The 27247-nt window shown below is 38.2% G+C and overlaps 1 protein-coding gene across 7 annotated transcripts in view; it reads right to left on the reverse strand.

The window, feature by feature from the left end:
• Positions 1-27247, reverse strand: part of DLGAP2 (DLG associated protein 2) — a 463517-nt gene that overhangs the window by 336644 nt on the left and 99626 nt on the right. Inside the window, exon 1 of one of the 7 annotated variants that reach the window (XM_054179982.1) lies at positions 10402-10426. The exons of the other annotated variants lie outside the window; for them this stretch is intronic. The gene's annotated coding sequence lies outside the window, so the exon portion shown is untranslated. Of the gene's footprint in view, positions 1-10401; positions 10427-27247 lie in introns of those variants that run through there. 7 annotated transcript variants of the gene reach the window in all.

Here is a 27247-nt window from a genome sequence, read left to right on the forward strand (position 1 = left end):
AAAACCATTTTGTTTTCTTTAAATAAAATGAGAGGTCCTCAAGACAAGGATTGCTTCTTACCATCTGTTTCACAAAGCCCTCCTGAAGGGCTTTTCTGCTGAGACCCTTCTTCATACATTCATTTACAACAGTTTGACAAGATACTGGTTTTGTCCCCTATAAATCTGAAAAGTCATTTGAGTTTCTCAAATGTGGACAAACATATAGCACTTAAATGACTTTTCCCCAGTGCCAAGTATGAGATAGATGGAAAAAAATAGTACAGTGGTAATGGGAGGACATGTAGTACAATGAATGCCAGCTGGGGTTGCTTAGCCTGGAGAAGAGGAAGCTCAGAGGAGACCTTATTGCTGTCTACAACTACCTGGAAGGGAGGTTGTAGACAGGTTGGGGGTTGGTCTCTTTTCCCAGGCAACCAGCACCAGAACAGGAGGACACAGTCTCAAGATGAACCAGGGGAGGTTTAGGCTGGATGTAAGGAAGAAGTTCTTCACAGAAAGAGTGATTGGCCCTTGGAATGGGCTGCCCAGAGAGGTGGTGGAGACAGCGTCACTGGAGATGTTTTAGAAGAGACTGGATGGGGCACTTGGTGCCACGGTTTAGTTGATCAGATAGTGTTGGGTGATAGGTTGGACTCGATGATCTCAAAGGACTTTTCCAACCTGGTTAATTCTATTCTATTCAATTCTATTCTATTCAATCTGCATTAAAAACATATTTTGATGTAAACACTCTTCAATCTAGCATGGTACAGTAACAAAGGTAAACAGCTGCATGTATTTACACACATCAAAATAATCAATAACATATCTTGACTCATCACAACCTGTACAAGGCCTATTTTACCAGCAATTGTCTTTTATTTTAGAAAGTAATTACCTTTAATGCTTCTTTTTTAAAGAAAAAAATATAATAAATTCACCAGATGGGATATGGAAACTGCATTTTTGTAATGAAAGAAAGCCCAGAATACTGTAATGAAATGATATACAATACTCAATATTGCTGTCCTGCTTTAAGACATACCACTCTCACAAGCAAGCCCACCAGACACAGATCAAGAGGGAAAGTAATGCAAGATAAAGAGAGAGTTCAATGGAAATAATACAATGTACATAGAATACATAGAATACATAGAATAAACCAGGTTGGAAGAGACCTTCAAGATCATCGCGTCCAACCCATCAACCAATCCAACACCACCCAAACAACTAACCCACGGCACCAAGCACCCCATCAAGTCTTCTCCTGAAAACCTCCAGTACAATTACCTTAGATTATTTTGCAGGAAAACAGAAGCAGTAGCAGAAGCCAACCATAAAACACCCCTCCCCGCTGGCCCCAAGTCCGCAGCCAGCCCAGCGGAAAAGACCAACTTCCCAAAACCAGAAACCAGAAGCAGCAAACAGAAACAGGAAGAGTCTCATGTCACAATCCCCACTACAAGCCCCATGATACTTTGCACCAGCCAGCACTTTGTTTTAACGCTGGCATGACATCAGCATGGGATTGAATACTCACCAGCAGATTCAATTGGCTAAACCCATGAAAATTGCAATACTCAATATTCAAATATACAATAATTTCATATAATAGCAGTTGGATGTTATGCATCTTCTATCAGCCTACATTTTTATTTCAGAGAATCTTGCTCTTATCCCAAAAGAAAGTTGCCAAGCTGACACCTACTACAACTTTTAATTCACTTTTTTTTAGCTTGAATAAATTCAGAAGCTTCTAGCATAAGATATGGCAGTCAAAATGTGCAGTGATAGCACTGTTTAGCATGACTACTAAAAACAGTTATTTCTGCCACAACAAACAAAATAGTAGAATTGTTCTTTTAGTACTTATTTCTATTAAGTTTCATGTTCCTTGCAGAAAGACAATGTGCACAAGACTGCTCATTAGCTATGGTAAAGAGGAAAATATAAAATCCTCCAGCAATAGCTCAGGAAAGCATATTACGGTCCATCTTCAATAGCTCTTCTTTAGGTGTGTCTGAAAGCCAGAGAATGATATGACATAAGTGTGGGTATCACTGACAGAGTATTTAACCCTGCCAGTGCACAAAGGAAAAGCATCAGCAGTGACATTAATATTCACAGTGGCAACTTTTGCTGCTCTTGTTATTTAGATTTGACCTCAGTGAGAAACTGTTGTGTTCCTGTGCTTCTAGTTTTAAGTAAAGGACAATAACCCCCTGACATCGATCCTTCCTTGTGACTGCCCAATAAGAACCTACAAATGTTTGATAATTAGGATTTTGCAGACTAGAACAGAAGCTCACCGGCAAAGCTGATATGTGTAGAAGTCACTATGGTTACTGCCTACACTTGCCTTGCCTCCAATAAAATCTTTCATTTCCATAAGCATTAAAATTCACCAAATGCACCAAAATTATTCAGGAAAGAAAAAAACCAACTCTTTGGTTTATAAGCCTTTTAGCTCTATTGCTTCTATCTTTTTAAGTCTCTTAGCTGAAGCATATTATTACACATCTGTGTATAAGGACAATTATTGCAATAGAAACCTTGCATTGGAAATGCTTCGTTAGACCCCAGCTTCAGCAGCATGTGTGGAACAGCTCTCTGCTCTTGGCTACTGCAAAGCTGAAACCCAGAAAATTATGTACAGGATGCCAGATGAGATTTAGCAAGCTGGGGATTTAGTAAGAAAAATTAAGATGATTTCACTTAGTATTATTGTAAATCTTCCCACTGCTAAGAAAATTAAAAGTTTGTCTTGCCTGATTAGATAGTCTGATGAAAAAGAAAAAAAGAGAAAAAGCTATACCTAAACCAAATTTCTTGTTTATTTGCTTTATCTGATATAAATCAACATGATTCTTCCTTTCATTATTCTTACAGAAGCTGGCTAGACCTTGTAATATTTCCTGAATTCACTCTCATTTGTTATACCATAAAACTGTTCTTTAAAACTGTGTCCAGTGGTGGTGTCCTCAACAGTCACTAAAAAACATTTCTGACTTTTATTTGTTTACTGCACATAGCTTTCTATGTCAGTGTCCCCCAGTATGCCTAGCTGTTTTGCTCCCTGCTGTGGCATTATTCTCAAAACCTGCCTGAACCACCCTTACCACTCCTCCCATGTCTAAGTCACCTATTCTTTCTCTCTTCCCCTCAATACCTAATTGCCTTTATTCACCAGGTGACATACCTCCTGGAGGTGGATCAATGCACTCTTTATCAGTTCAGCTATTTCCCTTCCTTTTTACTGTATCTTATGCTGCTGATGATCTGTTTAGTTGGAGGGTTTTTATACTACTCTTCATGCTCCTAATGAAATCTTTGAGAAGGTTTCACTAAGAATCTTTCCCCCATTTCTGAAGAAGAGCAGAGTGCTGACTGAGAACACAACATTCAGGTAGAATACCTGAGACCTTCAGCAGGAATTGCACTGAATTATATCTACAGTTTGTAGAGAAGCATTGCCATTACTGTCCCTGAGGCAGGCTATATAGTCCTCTTGACATCCAGCTGCACAGAATCTCTTAGCATTGGCAGCCCCAAATATTCCAACAACCAAAAGTCACAAAATGGAGCTTTCTCAAAATCAGAAACACTGTCTCAAAAAAAAAAAATCATGCAAATTTCACCTAATATTGACTTTTTAGTTGGTATGCTATATTGAGAACAGATTTCCAACCTCCAAGAACTAAGAATACTGTTTGTCATACCATGACTTTCTTAACTTAATTGAAAAACAAAGCTGTTCATGTAATCCCTCATTTTCAATAACAGACTTTAGCCAATGCATTACATGTCACACCAGAAAACAAACCAGCAGTGATAACTTTTTCCTGCACAATTTCTATTTATGGCAGCTAGGCACATTAAAGAGTGAGGGAAGTACTTCCCAGAAGTTCAAAGGACTCAGCTATGGTTTAAAACCATATAATCCACTGACTTTAATCTACAATGTTCAAGGTCAAACATGTCACAAGGCAACTTTATAAAACTTCAACAGAAGTCATCAATAAAAGTCATAGAAAGTGGTATGAATACTATTGAACAATTCTCTGCTCAAAATCTTTCAGTATATATGAGAATGTGAAAAAGATTTTCCTTCTGATGAAGTCTCAATAAATACACTTTGCCCAGGTCGAAGCAAAACCAGGATGGCAGTTTGGTGGGAGTTTATAAAAGCTGTGTAACTGTGGAAGGAGAGTACACTTGTAGAGTGCTACTCTGACTTTTAAGCTGGTTTGTTACTTTTGCTTACCTACTTGTAGTACAGTCTTGTCTCCTGGGAGAAATGCCAAAAATACAGAGTGACCTGTGTATACCAACTATTAAGTGTTTCACATCATGCTACTTAAAATACATTACAAACAGGCTGGCACAGAAACGCATTTTCTTCTGTTTGGGAACATTTATTCCCAGTACAATGTAAATCCAGAGCCCTAGCTTCTCAAGAATTGAGCAGTCAGCCCTAAGTATGGCTTCATGTAGGGCTTCGGCTGCAGCATTAGAAGACATGGCACAGAATACAAATCCATAAACAAGATAATTTATAGTGGGGTAATATTTAAAACAAATACAGACTTTGTTCAGATTAAAGTAGTCCAAGTTAGGAATCATATGACATGTGAAGCAAAGAATTATGCTTTAGAAATCACTCCAAGCAAAGCTACAAGCATATAGAAGATATGCCCCCACTTTACCTAAAGCACTGACAGAGTGCAGATTCACAATCATAGCAACTGAGTACACAGCATCAAGAAAACACAGCTATAAAGAATCCATCATCATATAGAACATACCAGGCAGACAGATTTAAACAGACAATGAAGATGCTGAGGAAATGGCAACTTTTTTGGTCTGGAACACGCTTAAAGCAAAGTGAGCTGCAAGTGGTGAACAAGAAGAGGGAGTAGAGCAAATTAGCCAGGGATGGAAGCAGGGATGAAAGTCTTTGCTATAGAGAGGGAAATCAGCCCTGTGGCCTGTCCTATCACATCCACATCTGTAAGACAGGCAGAGAAGAGTTTCTGTTAGTTAGTGCCATACCTAAACTGGGTGTCTCCTGGCTGCAGGGTTCTGCCCACCAGTCTTCCTGGAGACAGATTTAATTGTAAATCTTTGTGCTTGCAATCTACTGTGTAGTAATACAAGTGGACAGCTCCATCTAGAGGGGAATTATTCCCTCAGCTGTTAAAATGGCATAATTGCAACTCTAAATTAGTCTTTTATTTATCCACAGGTCAGCACATACTCGAAATAGCACTCCAAACTGCTGTACCCTTGGCAGGCATTTCCAGCAGAGGAGACCAAGTCTCAGCTATCTCACCTTCTGCAAAGGCTGAGCAGCTGAAAATAACCCCAAACTTTTCCCAATGCCTACCTCTTTCTTTGAATGTTCTCCAACATCAAGCCTGCCAGACAGATTCTGCAGCATACATAAAATGCCACAGACTGAAGTCTCCTCTCATTCTGCTAAAAAGAATGATTCCCAAAGGCAAAGGGTTCACAAACTCCTGACCATAGTGTCTCATAAGAATCAGACAATGTATTTCCCACTCATATAAACGGATCTATATTCAGTAGCTAACAGAGCATCAGTAGTTAATGCAAAATTAAAGGAATAGTTTTAAACTCTGAGATTGTCAGAAGATGATGCTTGTATTCCTCCTGTCAGAAAGGCTTTGTGTACTGACAGAGAACAAGCCACTCTTTTCTATCAATTGATTAACACGTATGTCCAGCAACAGACTAATACTGTTAAGGAGCCTGACAGCACCAAATCCCACACTTTAAAAATTATATGCAAGTCTAACTTCACCCTGTCCATTGCTTGGATGTGGGCTTTGTGCCAAGCTGTTCTTACAGAAGAGCCTCTCTTCTTCAGAAAAAAAAAAAAATTGAAAATAAAATTTAAAAAAAACCAAACACACCAAGCTTTCAGTAGATGTCTCTGAACTCTCTTTTCTACTAGTCACAGGACAAAACAATGTAATTTTAAAAGCTTAACCCCGCTGTAGCTTACTGTACTCCTGCAAGGGCTTATTCAGATAGGCAAGCGGTAATATCAATATTCTTCTTATTCACTGTTTTTCAGGCTCATAGGGTATGTATCACCAAATATGCACTTTTTATAAATCAATATATTTAGATTCAGGCAAGCCGTGTATCTGAGCAACAGCACAGCAAGAAGAGACTGTTGTCTGTGCATTACGTTTTCTCAGATTACTCACTTATTACACAATACTGTTCTAAATTTTACCCATCACTGTCTTCTGGTTGTTAGTGAGGAAGAAAATTTTGACTCAAACAAGTTCACCTTTTTCATAATTATGCATTCCACAGGTTAGGTTTAAGCAGGTAAAGTGAACCAATTTAAGATGAAAACTGCTGAGTTAATTACTATAAGCAAGACATATTTTGTGGGGGAAAAAAAACACAACAATGGTCCTTTTCCCATATAGTTAATTGCACAATTGGCTACTTGTTTCTTAAGCTACTCTTTTTCTGTGTTTTTTTGCCAGGTTAGGCCATACCTTGAGTCCTGTGTCCAGTTCTGGGCCCTTCAGTTTACGACAGATGTTGAGTTGCTGGAACATGTCCAGAGAAGGGCAACAAAGCTGGTGAGGGGTTTGGAGCACAAACCCTATGAGGAGAAGCTGAGGGAGCTGGGGTTGCTTAGCCTGGAGTGGAGGAGGCTCAGGGGAGACCTTATTGCTCTCTACAACTAACTGAAGGGAGGCTGTAGACAGGCGGGGGCTGGTCTCTTCTCCCAGGCAACCACCACCAGAACAAGAGGACACAGTCTCAAGCTGTGCCATGGGAGGTTTAGACTGGATATCAGGAAGAAATTCTTCACAGAGAGATTGACTGGCCACTTGAATGGGCTGCCCGGGGAGGTGGTAGAGTCACCATCATTGGGCGTGTTTAGGAGGAGACTTGATGGGGTGCTTGGTGCCATGGTTTAATTGATTAGATGTTGGATGATGGGTTGGACGCAATGATCTTGAAGGTCTCTTGCAACCTGGTCTATTCTATTCTATTCTATTCCATTCTATTCCATTCATCTTCATTTTTGCAATAAGAATGCAAAGCTAAATGAAGCAGAGGCAACAAATGTTACAGTTCTAGATTTGTTCGTTGTTTGAGTGGGCATATATTTCATGAAGCACTGTTTGTTTTGAGGGATTCATTGCTTAAAAGAAAACTAGCAAACTACACAGTCATTTCTTCCCCAACTTCTTCCCACTTCAGAAATGCAGATCCACTTAGTTATTATTCAAAATAAAATTAGTTGCCATAATGAGAGATATTTTTATGGTAACAATACAAGATGCATGTCTCTTTATGTTGCATATGGAAAACAGCATATCTGAAGCTTTTTAAGATCTCTTCTGGCAGAATTATATGACCATGGATGAAGAGCACGTTCAATGGTAACAAAGAAAGAGCCTAGTGGACTCTCACTTGTGTTTGCAAATACATACACATACTACCCAGTGGCACTGAATCTGTACATACACCCATGGGTAAGGGTTGAATATTGAGCAAATGAAGCTGACCTCAAGCACCTCTACTGATTAGCAATCACTTATGCTCAAAGACATTCCCACCTTGCAAGCTCAGCTTGTGTCTTGGCTTCAGACCCAGAACAGACCAACCCTCAAGCAAGTCTTGCCTCTTTGCAGCATTCAGCCCTGATTAAATCAATGCCTCAAAAAACAGTGGGTTAGGTGACCACAGAAGTGGCACCCATTTGTGTTATCTCTGAAACATAACCCATAGTCCCAGTCTTTCATTTAGCACTCTAAAAGTGAAGATGAGACCTTCACTGAAGGTGAGAGATAGACAATAGACTTCGATTATTTCAGTGAGTTTTTGGAGATGGTCTTATGAAAACCTGAATTAATCTAACTGGATAAAAGAAGAGAACAGCTTAGGTCAAGGAACAGTGCTCAGAAAGGTGAATACAGTACAGAGGACAAGGTAGCATGCTCAGAAAGTTGAAGATAGCCTATTATGGTACATAGCTAAAGAAGTGATAGAGGTTGGAGATTACAAAAATTTAACATAGCCATCTCCACGTGTCAGGAACACACATGACATAAAATTCTACCCTTTATATGATATTTGGAATGGTTTATACCTTTCTTGCTCTACCCGAAAATGGCAGACTTCCGGAAGCATCCATGAGTGTAATCTCAAAACTTCAAATGTCGAAATCAGAACAAGACTGAGACTATTTCAGTCATTGTAGATCAATGTTCCTGGTCTAAATTAGTCAGCTGCCTGTTATGCAAGATCATCCTCCCTGCTAGTCATTCTCACAAGGTATTTACAGAACACTACATGGGAATGGTGAGAATCTGAGTGAAGGTACTACCAGGAGGAGGCTACTTAAAAAAGAATATACAGCATACACTTTCAGGCAGACATTTAAGCAGACATTCCTGTAAAATATCTGCTTTCTTCCATTTTGTTATACGTGCACAGATACATACATATATACAGACATGCACACACCACACTTGCATGTCACTGCACATGGGAAGGAAGGAATACATGGAGATGTTTAAAAAAAAAAAAAAATCTTTCCAGGGCATGAAATATTTCTCTGACTTCTACACAGCACAGGGTCACTGAGAAATAGCTTTCCAAATGTGGCCTTAGGAGAAAAGTATTTTACAAACCAAACTGATTCTCTCGAAGCTTATTTTGCCATGATAACATTTACTAGAGTAGGGGAAAGATGAAAGAGAGAAATCAGGGAAATTTGGGTTTCTGGCAACGCAGGGGGATTCAGATCATTCCTCTTCTGGATGTTTGATTCAAGCTGTAAACCATCTTGTTAAGAGAACCTCAACTAAATGCACACATGATATTTTAGCATAATGATCTGTTGCTCTTCTGCTCCCTTTTCGATCTTGCACTATCATTTCCTTATCCTAGCTGGCTTAGGGTTGAGATACAGTTTCTTCTGAATGGGATAATTCCTGCCTGCTTAATTCATGCTAAAAAACCCACTTTTTTTGGAAAAAAAGCATAACAAGTGAAGTGAACATAAGGTGAACTAGCTTGAAAAATCTCTCTGAATAGCCTTTTGCTGCTTGCATCATAACATAGCATTGCTCTCTGTGCAGTTATTTCAATTGCTGTTCTATCAATATACTCACAAAGAAGGCAGAGAAGCCAAGTAATGTTCCAATTTGTCATCATTATTGTTACTGTATGTTTTTATTTTTATATTTAAGAGGTATAGTACACGAATTAAAAGAAGTTTGATTCATTTTATTTACAGAGAACACCATCTGACCTGCAATGATTCAGGGTCCATCCTATTTACTGAGGCATGGGAGAGGGAGCTAGGATTGTTGAACCAAGCCAACAGCTATGCTACTTTTGTTTGATAAATAGCATTTTTCTATAGCACTTGACCAAAAAGGCAGGAGTTGCAGCAAAGCCCGCCAAACTCCAAATGGACTGTCTGATCATTTGGCACAGCTAGAGATAACACTGAAGGCAAGTACAGCCAACTTAGTACTTGTATTCAGTTAAAATGAAATGGACTATAATATAAATAGATCAAAATTGGGCCCAGATCCTGCAATTCGCTATGCAGGCAGACTATCAAGTGCAGAATCAGCACTTCGGTGAGATGAAATCTAATGAGGAAAAGCTCTAAAACCCCAAAAATAACTGCTAGAAGAAAAAGTATTGATATCCTCCACACAACTAAACATATTTGCTAAACAAAACAGACATTAATAAACAATGTAAAAGCAATTACTTCCAGCCTGCAAATGATTCTCTTAAGGCAGTCAAAAGAATTTAATGCAACAATTTGTCAAGGCGGTTCAAAAAAAGCTCTAAATTAAGTCTGACGACTATGTTCATCCACAGCAAAGCAAGTGTTTTAATAAGTATTAACCAGTTCAAGAAGCAGTGCACTTCCTAAGCACAAAGCAAGTGACAGAGGTTTTGGAAGAAGACTAAAGATGAAAGAAAAGGAGTGAAAGGTTAAACACACAAATCCCAGAACGAAAAGAGTCTTTAAATGCTGGGCTTTTTTGAGAATTGCAGCCTATAATGCAGTCCCTTCCTCTGCTTCATGTTTGCTCTGAATTCAAAATTAAAAAAAATTAATGAAGCAGTTTTACAGAGAAATCTATTTAGATTAACACAATAGGTTGCATCATGTTATATAAATAAAACCTTACACTGTGACATGAGAATCTGTTAGGAAAGTCAGAAATTCAACTGAAAGAGATGCTGCGAAAAATCTGCAAAACTGAACACCAAGGGGGGGGGGAAGAAAAAAAGAAACAAAGAAAGCAGAACATGTTTCTAGACATTTTACAGGTAAAAAATAGGTACACATAATAAAGGAACAACAACAACAAAACCAAAAAGCCTTACCATGATGTTTGCACAACTGTGTGTCTGTAGCCCATGCTATAAATGTGGATACCTTCTATTCCCATCATCTCAGCCCCTCTAGTGGCCAGTACCTGAAGATCTTGCCTTCAGGAGGGACAAGATCTATCAGTATGTACCATTTGCTGCTGCTCCTGTATCTTGTCAGAGATTTTTTTCTTAATTGTGTAATTTTTTTTGGAGATATAACTTGTCACCTTTTATTAGCATTTTTGTCAGTGCTGCTGCTACGTGCATACATTTAATTGCTAAGCAACAGAGAGTAAGCTCTGCACAGCACAGTCAATTACTGCAATCCCTGTGCCATGCATTGGTACAAGTGCACTTACATAATATGGGATATGAAAAAGGCTTGAAGCATTTGTTTCTTTTTTCATAGCATCTAGAAGCCAGATTTGGGAATTAGGCTCCATCATGCTAGCCACCAGGCAGAGAGTTAATGAAAGAACCAAGAGCTAACAAGTGAACCAATGCAAAGCGTAGAAAAGTTAAAATACATCTGAGTTTCAGCATTTGCATAGATGTACAGGCTGAATTTAGAGTTCAGAGGTGACTACTCACCTAGAGCTAGACAGTCAAGATTTTCAGGCTTTAGAGAAGTATCCCTGTGGCTAAAATTCCTCAAATACTTCAGGCATTTGTAAATGTAGCCTTGAGGCACAAAACAATAACAACACATTGCAAAAGCTTCATTTGGAAGGAGATATACATCTGCACTGTATCAAGAAACAACCTCTCTTCCCTATTCTCCTTAAGGTGCAGAAACAGCAGGGCAGGCAGCATTTTCTCATCAAAAAAATACACTTTCCTGTCTGCTCTTCCTATCTAAATGTGCATTTGCCCCTGTAATTGAAGAGTGCTGCCTCCAAAATCTGAGCTTGGCACAAACATGAATTATTTATCAGAAAAGAGACTGTAGTTCTATCTTCCATTTATTAAAGAACTGATATGTTTATCAAAGGGTTCTCTTTACTCCTGAAATAGAAGAGCTCAGTGATCCATATATGCTCTTGCCATGATTACTAGCCATCACACCCATCAGTCAGCACTGCATTTCTCAATAGTGCCTTATCTGCAATAGTCAACAGGAAGAGCAGCTTGGAAAACAAAGCCATTATCATGTAGGTGTATAAATTTGCACAACCACGTACTACTACTTTTATTTCTGCAGTTAGATGGGAATTCAGACACTGGGCCTGACTCTTGATGTGTACCTTTGCCATCTCCCAAGCAGCCCAAATGGGATGAAAGCTGGCTACAAACTTCTCTGGGCAACCCATCCCAGTGTCTCACCACCCTTTACTACAATAGTGAAGGAAATGGATTGCCCAGAGAAGTTATGGATGTCTCATTCCTGGAAGTGTTTAAGACAAGGCTGGAGGAGGCTCTGAGCAATCTGGCATAGTAGGAGGCATCCTAGTCCATGACAGCGGAGCTGGAACTTGAAGATCTTTAAGGTGCCTTCCAACTAAAATGTCTCTCTGATTCTGTGATACAAAGAATCAATTAGGAAGACCTGGTAGAATCCTCCTCAACCTTACTTCACAAAGCCCTATCCAAAGAACTACTGTAAGTACACTTTGAGACAGGTATCTGGTCTATCAGTCCAAGGATCGAGCTAGAAAAATAGGTGGTTGCCATTAAGTCGTGGACAATCAGATACACAATCCTGATGAACAGCACCGAAATTTCCTTTGGGTTTCAATATTTTTACATATAAAGAAACATCTCTAATAACTAATGAGTCTTGTCTCATTTGGAGTGACTGAAACAAGGGCTGTGGTTGTGTTCTGGATAACCTGTTCTTCATATTCCCACGGGAAGGCCAAATGGCATTCTTCTAAATGAACCACAGCAGGACTTGACAAAGAACATTATCATAAGCCTAAACTAATTAATTAAAGCAGTACTTAATCATACAAAGGGCTTCTGCATTAAGCTACTCAAAACATTAATTACTTAACCCTTAAAATATTTTTGTGAATATATTCTTTCCCTTGTTATTTTATAACAAGGGATGCTTGGAGAAGCCATATATTTTCAAGAACTAGGGAGTCAAATCCTATAGCTACTTGATCCAAAACAGATGCCAATCGTGAGGCCACGACTGGCCTGGGTGACTTTGGATGAATTCAGTATAGAACTGAGAAAGAGATTTGTGAGATAAGTACACATTGAGCTGCTGGAAGGACCTCAATGATTTTCATATGATCCAGAGTCCTACAGCTCCTCAGATTAAAGGTTCCAGCACAGAAAAAAGTCACTGGCTTTTAAGACAGAATCTTTGAGGTAAGTTAATGGCATATAACATTATAACTGTGTGCTGATAACAATAAGATCTTAATCTTTTTCCTACCATTTAACTTCCTAGCATTCAACAGCTACTAAATTAATAGGTATGCTTCTACTGTTCATACCACATGGCTCATTTTAATAATAGAAAATTCCATCACAACAGGAGAAAAAGTTTTCCAGATACTGGATTCAGCTTACACAGATCAGCAGCAATAAGGAAATTTTCATCAAGTACTTAGCTAAATATATATATATATATATATATATATATATATATACACAATTCTAATTCAAAGCAACTTCAAAGATGCATCACAGAAGACTGACTCCAAGCCAAATTAGAACTGTGGATTAGAAAGAATTCAAAAGGTATACATGTAAAAGTCTCAGAGGTATTTCTCAGCTCAGGAAACAAGCTTTATAGATTCAGAATGGTTTGGGTTGGAATAGGCCTTAAAGATCATCTAGTTCCAACCCCTCCTACCAAGCGCAGGGACACCTTCCACTAGACCAGGTTGCTCAAGGCCTTATCCAACTGGGTCTTGAACATCTCCAGGGAGGGGCCATTCATGACCTCCCCAGAGCAACCTGTTCAAGTATCTTACCACCCTTACTAGAAAGACTTTCTTTGTAAAATCCAGTCTAAATCTTCCCTTTTCAAGATTCAATCCACTCCCTCTCAACCTATCACTACAAGCCCTTGTAAAAAGTCCCTTCCCGGCTTTCTTATAGGCCCCTTTCAGGTACTATAAGGCCACTATAAGGTCTCCCTGGAGCTGCCCTTTCCCCAGGCTGAACTTTGCTTCTTGGTTGCTTTCCTTCCTTTGCAGACAGATCATTCAAAAGAAGCCAAACCCACACATTCACTGAGAATACGCATATGGAGCACCAAATGCAGTTCTTCCTCAATTGCAATGCTTCAGGCATATTTAACACCACCACCTGCCACATTTTTCCTGAACAATTATCTTCCCTTTTTCAATATCCCCTTTTTCTTTTTCTTTTTTTTTTTTTTTGGTGAGGTATGTCTTTATACCAATCTGTTAACATATGTAGTCAGCATGCCCTTTTTTGCAACATCACTATGGGGAGAGAATTTCATCCTTTCTCCAGTCTGGAAGTACTGACAGAACAGACAGCAACTGGACAGTAGCTGTAAATTGTTGCAATATTACTAATTTAAACCCTGTATAAATCAGTTTGTTAGGATTTGGCGTAAGGGAGCAAAACATTAGAGAAATTTCTGTAATTTACCTCAGAGTGAAGAACAGTAGAGCACATCTTCAAGCACCTGTCTCCAAACCAATGCCTCCTTGCTTGTAAGGTAGAGACATGGAATGTTTTATTCACAGTATTGCAGAAATGGCTAAATGCAGCTCAAATGACAAAACCTCTAAAATATATGTTTAAGCTTTGAACCTTCGAGAATTTGGTAGGATTCACACATTACAGGAAAAGGGCTCTTTAGCTCCTGAAATAGTGAGACATAGTCAGTCTCTATTATATTCTAAATTTTCCTGCCAGTATAGTCAATGAAAAATCCTTCTCAATACCAAAGATTTCAGTCAGCTGAAAGTGGGTTATGGGGGGAGTGGGAGGAGATATCAAGTGTGTGGAAGTGAGGGGAGACCAATAACATACTAGGAATTATTCAAATCTTAGAGTAATTTCTCTCTGTATAGGGACAACAAATATTTGATGAAATCTTCTCATTCTATAGAAAGCACTTTCTGATGCACACCAGGGCAAGAGGTCTTTGCCTGCTGGCTTGATTTGCACATGACAACAAGAGCAAAACACCCAAACCGACAAATACAAATTTTCAATGGTCTTTATTAAGACATCCACTTTTGCATATCCAGGGCAAAACTGAACATCACCCTTCTAAATTTCCCAGTGGAAATTTAGGAAAGAAACAGGATTGTTTTGAAAACAAAACTCTACTTTCCGTAGCTGTTGTCAGCTATCAGCTCTTATGCCCATGCCACTAGTTGCATGGCATTTGTTAAATTTGCAAGGTGACTTGTTGGGAAAAAAAGGGAAGGAATTAAAAAACAAAACAAAAGAAACCAAAAGAAAACAACTAACACAACAAAACCATCACCCAGTGAGTATTCTTCAGAAAGAATCCTCAGTAGGGTGAAGAAAGCCTTGATTACAGGGAAAGGGGTAAATTTGTTTTGGTTTTTTTTGGTATATAGTAATGTGAAGAAGAAAATGGTGATGTTCTACAGGGATGCAAAAAGTGTATATGAAGTAGTGCTGAATTATATACAATATAAAATTACTTACACTGGAATTATGCAATATGTTGTCCCTCACTAGCACCGATAAACATCTAGTATTTTAACAGCTGGAACAATAGCATCCATTATGCTGTCTCAGAATACATATGTTTCATAATTAGCAGTATTAGAAGAAGAAAACTCTTTTCTGTAAAAGCAGTGCAGTAATGACATTCATAATATACCTACCATGCAGTCCATTAACCTCAGCAATTTTAGTCATCCATGGCATTTCAGATTTCTCACCGCTTCAAATCTGTGGGCAAGCTTCACAGCATTTTGTGAAGTTTTTCATGACTGGGACATCTGTAAAATTCCCTCCAGACCTTTCTTCAATTCATCTTGTTATGCACTTAGTAATTCACATCTCTGAGTAAAGACATCCTTAAAACCATGCTCTACTGAACACAGTATCTTTTAAAAAAACCCTTATTGGTAGTTTTAGGTGCTAAAAATATTAAAAGCATACTATCTTACCTTTTTTTTAAATTTCTTATTATTTTTCCCCATTTCAGTGTGAGCTTTTAATGAGTAGTGTTCCCATCTGAGTCTCACAGAGAGGAGTCAAAACAAGTATCAGTCTTCTGCCTTTTACAAACTAATTTACTATGAACTTACGTGTCTCCAAAGTTTTTAGCAACTTCACTACTTAGGTGAAAAAAATGTATATATTTTATAGTCATATTAAACAGTACAACCCTGCCTGATGTGTTGCTTAGAGATAACAGCTCAAAGCAGAATCTTAACCTATTCAAGAAATTACAGTGTGGTGTGAGTACTAGTGGCTAGTATTTTAATGTTTTGGTTTTATGTTTTGTAAAAGTGATTTTCAATCCAGAAGGCAGCAAAAGGAATCCACTCTCTTCAGGCAAATAGCTATTGAAGCATTTGGATTTTAATTTCCGCTTGGTTGCTATCACGTTTGGCCTCTCTCCTGAAGTCATTTTGCTGAAAAATTCTTGTTGTTCAGTGACGGTAAAAGAGAGAGTATTAAATAATGCTTCAGTGTCAAATTTTCATCCTGGATGTGTACTCAGGAAATGTGAAAGGGTAGAAGTGGAAAGGGAAACTTTGGCGTAGTGGTTTTTGTTTCTTTAATTTGCAGCGCAAAAAGACTGATTCATCTTTCATAATTCTGGTCTCATGAAACTGTTTTTTTCTGTAAGGAACCTATTAACTGATTCAGATTTCGTCATAAAATTGAAGGAGAACTGATGTAACACTAACAACTTTAAGTCACATCTCTTACTAAATACTCCTAGTCCTGCCTACTTCTGATACAGGTATGTGAGAGAGGCCTATCTGAAGAAACAGATTCCAAAGGAACTCAGAGATCAGCAGGCACAGAGAAATGCCATCTCTTCCTCTCTGGCTGGCAGTGCTAAATAACATTGTACTACATAACCCAGTATAATACAATCTGAAAAAGATTTAGATGCTCAGAGCACACTAGTGTTGAAGAAAGAAATACAAAATACACTGGATCTGCTACACCCAATTTACATTAGTGCTAGAAGAGGAGCAGCAATATATTCACTCTCAGAAGTCTAACCCTACCTATTCAACTTGCTATTCACCTTGTCCGATGCAAACTATAGATATAGTGTCCCCAAACAGCATGAGTGGACAGCTTTAACTGGTCTAGATCATCCATGAAAAGCCCTGTGTCTGATATGGTTTAGGGTTTTGAGTCTGAGTGTCAAGCTACAAATTTCATTTTTTAAGGACTATATGTGCTTGTAGTCTTGTGAACAGGGAAGTAAAAAAGCCAATAACCAAAAATGCCAACCAAAAAAACCCAAACCAAACCAAGCAAACAAAAATCAAACAAACAAAACCATCAGATTTGTGACCTGAGTACAAGAGAAAAGTGGTTGCTTTGGATCTTGGTTGTACTACAGAACCAAATTTTCTAAATTAAAATCTAAATTTGCAATGGCTCATTTGTATCAGGGTGCTAACAATTTACCAATTGCAGGCAGTAATCATAGCAAACACCTTGGCATGCTTCATTATAGTTATAGAATTGTTTCAGCTAGAAGAGACCTGTAAGATCAAGTGCAACCAGGATCTAACTACCAAGTCTGGTGCTAAACCATGCTTCTTAGCACCACATCTCTGCCATACCAAACCCTGCAACACCAGCACAAGCTTGGCAGCTTTCCTACTCTATACACCAGCCCTAGTCAAAGCACACTTTGACAGAACAATGCCTTGAGCCTCCAAGAATTTCTGGAGAAGGGCTCTCTAGAAGCCGCTTGAGCCACTGTGTCCCACAGCCACACAACAGAGCCTGCCGAGCCTTGCAGAAGGCCAAGGAGACAGCTGCTGCACCACCCTCCATGCTCTGCAGCTCCCACCGACGCCTCAGCTCTGTTCCAGCAGCCCACTGTGCACACTGAGTCACAACTCCTAACGTAAAACCTCCGTCTGCAAGAGGCTTCTTTCTTTGCAAGTAATGAGAGATGATTCTCTGACTGGAAGGAGGGGAAACATCCAGAAGGTGGCTTTCATCTGAGGAATGATGCTGTAGCCAGTGTCCCACACCGTCAGTCAGTTCCATGGCTGATTTAGACTTGCAAAATGAGGGGAAAAAAATTTCAGATTTTCTTGACACATACAATATGACACTTCAATTTAAAGATTAATAATATAGGAAAAAAATACATTTTTGCACTTTTTAACAGGTATCTGTGCTGTCTACAAGTACTTTTTTGCTTGTTTTCCAAAGAGAACTGCATACTAGCTAAACAGTAAGAATGTTTGACATAACTAGGTATCCAAATTTGTTAATTACATTCTGAAGGTCATTTTCTGTAATGATCACCACCTGATTAAATTGCCTACTGCCTATTTAATGAGAGACTGAAAATTCTCAATGGTAACTGGGACAACTGATTCTTTAAAGAGAGAAAGTGAGTGGGCAGCCAGTCGAAGCACAGAAGAATGTTTGTTAGTGTAGAGATGGAAGAAGTCTTTCCTAAGAAAAACAACTGAAGACTATTTTATTTGGAAAACATTGAATTTTTATTTGTGGTATTTCACAGGAGTCCTCTATACAGTATCAGTTCCATAACTGGTGGAAAAAAAGTCCAACAACCAATTAGGCAATACTCTTGCTTACAATCACATACTGTATGGTAAATTTAATGATTTCACATTTTTCAGTATAAAAGATCTACAGGTTTTGTCAGGAACTTTCTAAAGTTTTTTTTTGTTTTGCCCTGCTATTCTTAAATTTAAAAGTTTGTTACTCAAAACAAAGCCAACCTCAAAAATATAAACACACAGGAAGATATAAAAACAAAGACAGTAATGACTGTCTGACAACATTACAGAAGCGCTACATTAGGAAATAAGAAACTATTTCAGCTTAATTAATGTAAGTCACATAAAAACATTAGGCATTATGCTATTGCAAAGAGATTTACTGGGGATTGAAATGGAACTAACTAGCTGCTGTTAAGTGTGTGGCTCAGATGTGCACTAGGAACACAACAATAAAGGGACAGCTATTCAAATGGCTGTTTTTAAAAATCATAATCAGATTTTTTTCCCCCTACCTAAAAGGTGTAGTTTAAGTAAATATTTTTTAATGGAAATCTCATGAACTGCAAGCAAGCACTTTTACTAGAACTTCTGTATTCATAACAAACAGAATTACTGATATTTTAAAGTCTTCAAGCCTGCAACTCCATCTTGATATTTGTATTTTACCCTGACTGTAAAATGCCTATCAAAAGTCCAGACAACATTTCTGCTCTAATTGAACTTTTAGGTCTATGTTTAGCAAATGGTTTGTAACTCTGGGAGAGGAAGGGAAAAAGAAACAAAACAAAACAAAACAACCCACCCACCCCCCCAAAACCCAAACCAAAGCAACACAAAAAAACCACCACACAAAACAAACAAACAAACAAACACAAGTGACAGAGAGAGAATGAAAAAACTAGTAAAAGCTATCTTAAATGCTCAAGCCATAATATTTCTAGCACTGTTTCCATATTGTTCAGCTTACAGCGGCATTATCAGATAAAGAAGAAATTTTTTTGTACAGGGGTGAAGAAAGTGGCCCAGAGAGGAGGTAGATGCCCCATCCCTGGAAACATCCACAGTCAGGCTGGACTGGGCTCTGAGCACCCTGATCTAGTTGAGGATGTCTCTGTTTACTGCAGGGGGTTGGAATAGATGACCTCTAGAGGTCCTTTCCAACTCAAACCATTCTATGATCACCATTCAGTGATCAAGTGAGCAGACTGCTGCTTTAGAGAATCCTGGACAGAATACAAAGAGAAGAGAAGCAGGACAGAAGCAAGACAGTAACAATTACTAAACTACACAGTGGTTATTCGTTTCAGGTCTAAAGAGAAATATATTTCATTAGACACTTTGAACTGTTCCATAAACCTGGTTCTTTTATACAATGAAAAGTACAAACTGAAGTACTAAATTACTATAAAAAACATTCACATTCAACTTGTAGTTGCTGTATGACAAAGCTTAAGAACACCATGTAGATAAATACAAACTGGTCTAATTTCACATTTCATGACACAAAGTTTCAGGAGTAATAAAGCATAATAACGGAAGGGGGAAAATGAATCCCTGAATGATATTAGGGTTTATTTTATTCTCTGAGAGATAGACATGGCCGTTATTTGTGCAGGCTGTATACTAAACAAGGACATTCAGTCAAGAAATCACTGTGAGTGAATTGATAACTGTCAAGAGTCTGTTGAGCATAACACTAGTTTCTTCTCAATTTACTTTAACTTAACAAAACTGAATATTAATGCACAATAAAAATAGTAGTCTCTGCATGTAAAACTTACGTGTTTCAATGAAGACACCCCCACTTCCTCCTACCAAACAGCTGTGTACAATAGTATATTCCAAAAAAATTTCTTTAATACTGAAACACCACAGGATGGGTGAGGCAGCAGGAAGTCTTCTTGTCAAATGCCTTGTTTAGTGAAGGCATTTGAATGTATTTTTGTTTTCTTTACCAATTAAAAAGCAGCTATCACATTACATAACTTATTCCAGGCCAGAATTAACCTACAATAAATCTGAATCTGAATGAATCTTTAACACATTATCAGCACTTTCTACACCATCTATTGGTAAACTACAAAGAGGCAACAGGAGAGGTTTGACTAGGAAAATAAACATTATGGATAGATACAAAAAACTGTTATTAATAAACTATTCATGCATGCAAGCACAGCAGAGAAATGTTGAGAAATGCACTTTCAGTCCAAAATAGGAATAGTAAATCCCCAAACGGTCATGAGCCAACAACAACAGTTCACAGTATTTATCATGTGGCTAACTGGTACACCTAATAAAGCCTGTTATGTCTCACTCTGTGCAAGGACATGGTCTGAAATGCAAGACTTTTGATAGTTCCATTCTTGAGCAAACACATGATGGTAATGTCTCATGTGGATGTGTCAATTTTAAGACAAAAAGCTCATGATAATGTATTGATTTGTTTCAGCCAGTAGGGAACACATGCAAAATGACACCTGTCAATTCAGGAGAGTTTGAATGCTACAAGGGGTGGTTCAGTGATGATTTATTTCAGGACAAATTTTACATCCAGTACAAATTGCAACTGCTTAGTGATATACTGAAGAGTTTCCAGCCTGGAAGAACAAGCAGTGACCAGGTATGCAGAACCAATGAGTTTTCTTTCACACTGCAGAAAGTGAATGCATGGTCACCAGGTGGTATTCCCACAAGCTTGATCTATTTTTACTAATAAAGCATTCTTGGTGATCAACAGCTTCCTTTAGATTGTGCACTGGGCCTTGTTTTGACTCCTCTGCCTTTTTATTATGCACTGTCCTGCTTGTGACCATCTTGCTTACCCATTTAGCACTAGTTCTACAGCAGAGGGCTGAAGAAGACATTTCTTTACTGAGGGACAATGAAGCCAGGGTTAACACCCCTGAATTAAATCATATTGCACTGAAAATTTAGATCCTAGGCAGTCATTATTTATCTGTTAAAAAATAAATAAATAAAAAGAATGATTCAATTACTGATTAGAAAAAGTATTTTTCATCCAACTGCTTTATTTCAAGGAAGAGGTGACTGAGAGCAGAGGATTTACCACTAAAGCTATGATGCCACTGAGCTATGACAGAAGTAATGTGAGCTAAGACCTGAATGATAAACTCACTATATTTCAGCAAGGGAATTCCTGATCCCTCAAAATATTTAAAAGACATGTAGATGTTGTTCTTAGGGAAATGGTTTAGTGGCCAACTTGGCAGTGTTAGGTTTATAGTTGGACTTGATGATCTTACAGGTGCTGCCATAAAGAATATTTATGGGACCTTACTTGGAATAACAATAATGACTCTGTTCCTCTCTATTCTCAGGTAGCAGGGAAATAACACTAAAAACATTTTTCTGGTTATCTTAATATTTCATTGCAATATTTGAAACATTCAACATCCATTTGGAAAAAAAAAGCATTTCTTGTTTGTATCTTAGTTCAAACCAATAATCTAATTAAACATCTATAAATGGTAATCTATGTTTCTGCAAATTGCAATCAAGAGAAAGCAGTTCAGACACTAAAAAGTTAAAATGCTTCAGAAAAATTCCTGCTGCATACAAAGGTCTCTTGCCCTTTTGTACTTCAGGTCAAAAACATTGGTCATAGGTGATCTTAGAAGTGTGCTACATGATTCTCCAGGTCTAAAAGTTTGACATTAAGCTTGCTCAATGATCACACAGAAACAGTTCAAAGTAGTCAGAAGTCACTGGCCTAAGTGAGATGGTTATCATCCCTCCCCTTCCCCCCCAGCAACAAATCTACAAGTGGCAATACTACTGCCTTCTCAGTTCCTCCAGTTTGTCTGCCTACATGCAATCTTGCCATTTTCCTTAGAATATGGAGGTAGCTACATAAAGCCCTACTAAAAAAATCTGTGGGTTCCTTTTTTTTTTTTAAGTTCAGTTCATTTGGCAGAAGCTGAGGAACCAGCTGGCAGAAATGAGAATCTCTGAAGGACACCCAACAGTGACCTCTGAAGCACAGGACATCCTTGTCTTGGCAGGGCAGTAGCAGGATCTAACCCAATCCTGCTAGTCTGTCCTCAGATATTCTCAAGAATGCCGCCAGCTCATTACTACTGTGATTTTAACATTTGAGGAAAACTCTGAGAGCAACCTATAAGTCACTGTAACTATTTTTTAATCAGAATACAGGAAGTGGCTGAGTCAGCACCCATGCCCTTTTCAAATCCCAAGTTCCCAGCACCTCCAGAAGAGGCATTATGGCTGTGCCAAGATGGCACAGTGGAGTGTTGGCTGCCAGTGGACAATTAAGAAGAAAGCATTCGAATAACCCCTACTGAGAATACACTAAAAGTGTCTCAGCAAAAAAAAAGGGCCAAAGATCAGTGCAGAAAATGTGGCACTAACAAAGTTTCAAATTGAAAAAGACCTTTACAATAATATAGCTTCCATTCTCAATCAGAATAGGTCACTGTAAGCTTCATTTGTCTTTTTATTGGAATAAACATGAATATCCCAAATGTGTGTGTGACCACTGTACAGAAACTAAGAATTCAGGGTACATGTGTATCATGTTCACATTTTAAGAGTTTTCTTCAAAGACTTGAGTGTCCACATATGTGCAGTGCCCATGAATATAATTTGGTCTATGATTGCCAAGAGGTTTCTAGGCACTAAGTTTTCTACACAGATGCACAACTCGTGAAACAGCCTTTCTAATGCATGTAAGCACCAACACTTGTCCCTTGCTGTTGTTTTTCTTCCCAATTCATGTGCCATTAGGTGACAAATGAAGGCATGAACCCTGCTGCCATATAGCAACGAGATTCCAGAAATTCAGAGAGCAGAGAATCTCAGAAGTCCTCCCAGAAGTCCTTTATTGCTGCACTGTAGAATCCCCTGCATTACAGTCTTAAGAGTCCCACTTACACAAGTCCTGGAAACCCTTAACAGATGAAGCAGCTAACAGAACTCCTGAGCATATCCCTAACAGCATCCCTGCACTAGCCAGAAGTAGCTAACAGAAACAGAAGTCCCTAACCCAAGATGTAACCAAAGATCCCTAACCCAAATGACTCCTGCTCCAAGTGGCTGTTTTTAATACCACATATATAAGCTAAAATCTTTTCAAAGAGGTGCCAGCATGTCAAGGAGGTGGCTTCTGCAGCATGTTCCAGTCAAAGGGTGCCAACATCATGATGTTGTTCTTGGCACACATGGAGTGTTATTGTTTTGCTCTATACAGCATGCTAAAGAATTCGTCAGCTAAGGAATAACACACTCTGCATGTGTCCAGCAGCTGCCCGCAGGACAGTGGCTGCAACAACTTGCTGTCTTGATCCAAACATTTGAAGTCTTACTTTGCTTTGGTTGGCTCATGTAACTAACTGCATATATAACCTCAGGAATGTAAGCCCAAGCTTGTGGTGCCATCACCAGTAAATTTGTAGAAACTTTAATAAGAGTTATCAGAAATTTAAGACCGCTCTGGGAGCCACCACAGTATAAAGAAAAAAACATTTTGATCTCTCACTTTTAGATTCTAATATCACTGATGAAATAGGATAACATCACATGCTAGAATTGGAAGTATGAGAAATTAATTTATGACCGAACAAGAGTAATTCAAGATGTGTACAGCTTTCATCTTCTACTCAAAAAAAGTAGATGGCATGCCCCAGTTGCCCTCCCAGCACACATAGAGAAACAGCTCAGGTTTGGCCCTATTCTCCAAGAGGGCAGTTTCTTACTCCGTAGTGCCTCTGCTGCACAGCTCACAGGTAATTACTGCCTGAGGTTTACAAGATGTTCCCCATCCATCTCACCTATTGTTTTCACCAGCTATTGTCAGGAGCTTTACGTGTTTGAGAGTGTAATCTTCCTTTGTTTACTATTTGGTTTTATTATTATTGTACCATTATAATCTCATTATAGTCTTTTCTAGCTTCAAGTTTTGGGTTGGTGGGTTTTGTTTGTTTGTTGGGGGTTTTTTGTTTTGGTTTGGGTTTTTTGAGTCAGTGTAATTACTTCTAGTTTTTAATAATGTTTAAAATGTCTGCTCTCTGAAGAACACATCATTCCTATTATAAAATTCCGTTAAGAGGTTGTCAACAATGCTGGTTTGCAGTACTCTTGGATTGATCTTTTTGCTGTGCATGATACACGGAGCCTGCCTTGCCAATGCCTCCAGCCTACACAGGTAGATTCACTTTTAAACAGCGCGTTCATCAGCACAGAAGAACTCACAGGAGAACTGGTCTTCTTACGTATGGATGAGAAACATTTTATAAAGTCCTTATAGCTCCTGCATTCTGAAATTATTTTCCAGTCCATCCAACTTGGTGAATTACTGGTTTTCTACTCTGGGTAAAGCTACAATTTTATTACAAGATTCTGAATGTTTGTGACTGAGTGACCATTAAGCTTACAAAACATAATTGCATCAATAAAGTGTAATAAAATAACTCTCTTCTGACAGAAAATTATATTCTCCTCATTTTCTAATTCTCTCAAATGTGAGATTAAAGTATATAGCCACCAATCATAAACACCCTTAAAAAAAAAAAAAAAAAAATCAAGTAAAGGAGGTCTGAGACTGAATCCTGAAGTGTTCTCCTGCACAGAAACCCTGCAACCTGTCAGGAAAACAGTTAGAATCAGTGCAGCTTTACTTGGTTGCATGGATTATCCCTGAGATACGTTTGCAAAAACGTTGATTCAAATTGTACTGGTGCAGCACTTTAGTTAACAGAGGTTCCTTTGCTCTCACACCTGATTAAATTAATTTACATGTTTCTGATTCACCAGGATTGATATTTTCCTAGAAATAGAACTCAGTGCAACTAAAATGCATTGATTCTGCAATATAGGTCAGGTTTCTGATGTGTTGTGGAGGTGTTTTTTGTTCAGTTGGGTTTTAAGCTTTATTATTCTCTTGTGTAAGCACAGCACTAATGTATGCTTGTTTGTTGGGTTTTGTGGGTTTTGTTTGTTTCAAATTAAGGCTTCTTTCCATAAAATAATAACAGACTTAAATGCATCAACAGCTTGGCAACATGTGAGCCCTTCTTTAGCTAGGAACATTAGAACAGTTCTTCTGAGGAGCAGCTGAGGAAACAGGGATATCTGATGGAGAAATGGAGGCTGAGGGGATAGCCTTCAATTCCCAACCTGATTTTATAACAATGTGTTGCATCCCTTGTCCAGATACCACAGAATAGAAAAGGTTAAAACTTCCAAGTATTGTGATCTTTTCTTGGTCCCATTGGGACCAAGTTTTCTCAGTTGTCCTTGAATTGTTCTAGCATTAACAAGGAACCAGAAAACTTTCTCAAGCTGTCTCGGACTCTTGCATGTAAATGACTGGACTAGACACTAACGTTATTCCTAGATGGCACAGAAAGTGGCACAGAAAGTCCTACTAACTCGCATAACACAAGGGCTTCAACCTGAAAAGTCAAATATAGCACAGAAATACTTACAAACGCACCAACACTGTCACATTTTTCAGCTACAAAGTGTTTGCTCACCTGCTCAAAATTTTTTATTCTTGTTCTTCTTACTTAAAATTCTCCATTATACTTTGTTCTGCCAATCTAAGTGCTTTGCTATATCAGATCCTCATCAAGGAAGGACTCAAGCCTATAGAACTCCCCTATCTGTGACAACAGAAATCCCTGGAACCAGTTCCACATAATTTACACAGGCATATTTGGAAATAATCTTTACATTTTTTAACCAACCCAAGGTGTTCCTGAGCAAAGATAAACTAACTGAATTCCGAAATATTACATTACTAGATTCCCCATAAGCATTGGTAAACAATCCAGACAGAAGATAAAGCTACCTTTGGACTACACACCAATAGTCATACCTAAAATTTAATAGGGATTAAAAAAACCCACAAAACTGAATTGAAGTAAATGCTTCCACAGCCCTCGTGAGATTAGAATTCTTCTCTAGTTTCTTGAGGTCTCTTACTTTCAAAAATACTAACACACACAGGCTGGAAAAAATTTGATTAAGCTTTAATATTAAGAAATCTACAGGAGAGAAGGCCTAGATGGAAGGCAGTTATGCCTTTCATATATGCCCCTTCATGCATTTACATGAAATACTTAAATGTTCAAAATCACTACCACAACAACATACCTGATATCTAGGAAGCTTTTTTTTTCCATGATTTAAAAAAAAAAAAAAATTACACAAAAATTCAGGTAACTTAGAAAGAACAACATTAGAAGATCAAAAAGAAAGGCAGTAAACCTAGAGAGACAATAATAAGCACATAAAATTCTACAGGGAACTGCAAAACCTTAGGCATGGAGATCAGCAAATATCTAATAAAGTGATAAAGCTGCCAAATAAAATAAAATAAAAGGATGAAAACAACTACCAACAAGGGAGAAGACTGGAGTTATTGACCACGCTGAATTATGAAATGCCCTAAGGAAAAGGAAAATACAAAACATCAGAAAATATATCTGTGTTGCTGTTTAGTTACAACTCAACAAGATAAATAATCAAATGGCATAGAATATCTTCCACAAATACTTAAATGGTTGAGTTTCAAAAGAATAAAGATGATTATAGCCTTCCTACACAAATTACTTCAGTAACCAAGTCAGAGACCAGCTCTAGCAGGAAATAATGAATGCTGCCCAGTAACTACTACTTGTAATGATTTCCAACAGAGTAGTATCTTTGTGACTACAAGGCTGAGATACTGAAGATGCCTACCTTAAGGCCAAAATCTGCCTTTATCATGAAGGTGAATCTCACACTAATTGTTTGCAACCAAATCTCAGAGTTCACCTTTTCTCGAATTCTAATTCCAGAATCATGAAGTCCAATCAAAATTAAAGAATCATAGAAAGATAAAGTGGTTTGGGTTGGAAGAGACTTTATCTAGTCCAATGCCCCTGTCATGCGCAGGAACATCTTTCACTGGATTAGGCTGCTCAAAATCCCCTTGAACCTAACTTGGAACATTTCCAATTATATTGTAGACACAACATTTCTTCCAGTGTTTCACCACCTTTCCTACAAAAATTCTTCCTTATCTCCAATCTAAGCCTACTCCTTTCAGTTTAAAGCCATTGTCCTTTGCACTGTAATTGCAGACGCTGGTAAAAAGTCTTTCTTATAAGCTCCCTTTATATGTTGAATGATGTATGAAGAAATCTATTTTTGTCAAGTTAATACAAGAAATAGAA

The sequence above is a fragment of the Dryobates pubescens genome, chromosome 3 (assembly GCF_014839835.1).
Source record: "Dryobates pubescens isolate bDryPub1 chromosome 3, bDryPub1.pri, whole genome shotgun sequence".
Classification (NCBI taxonomy): Eukaryota; Metazoa; Chordata; class Aves; order Piciformes; family Picidae; genus Dryobates; species Dryobates pubescens.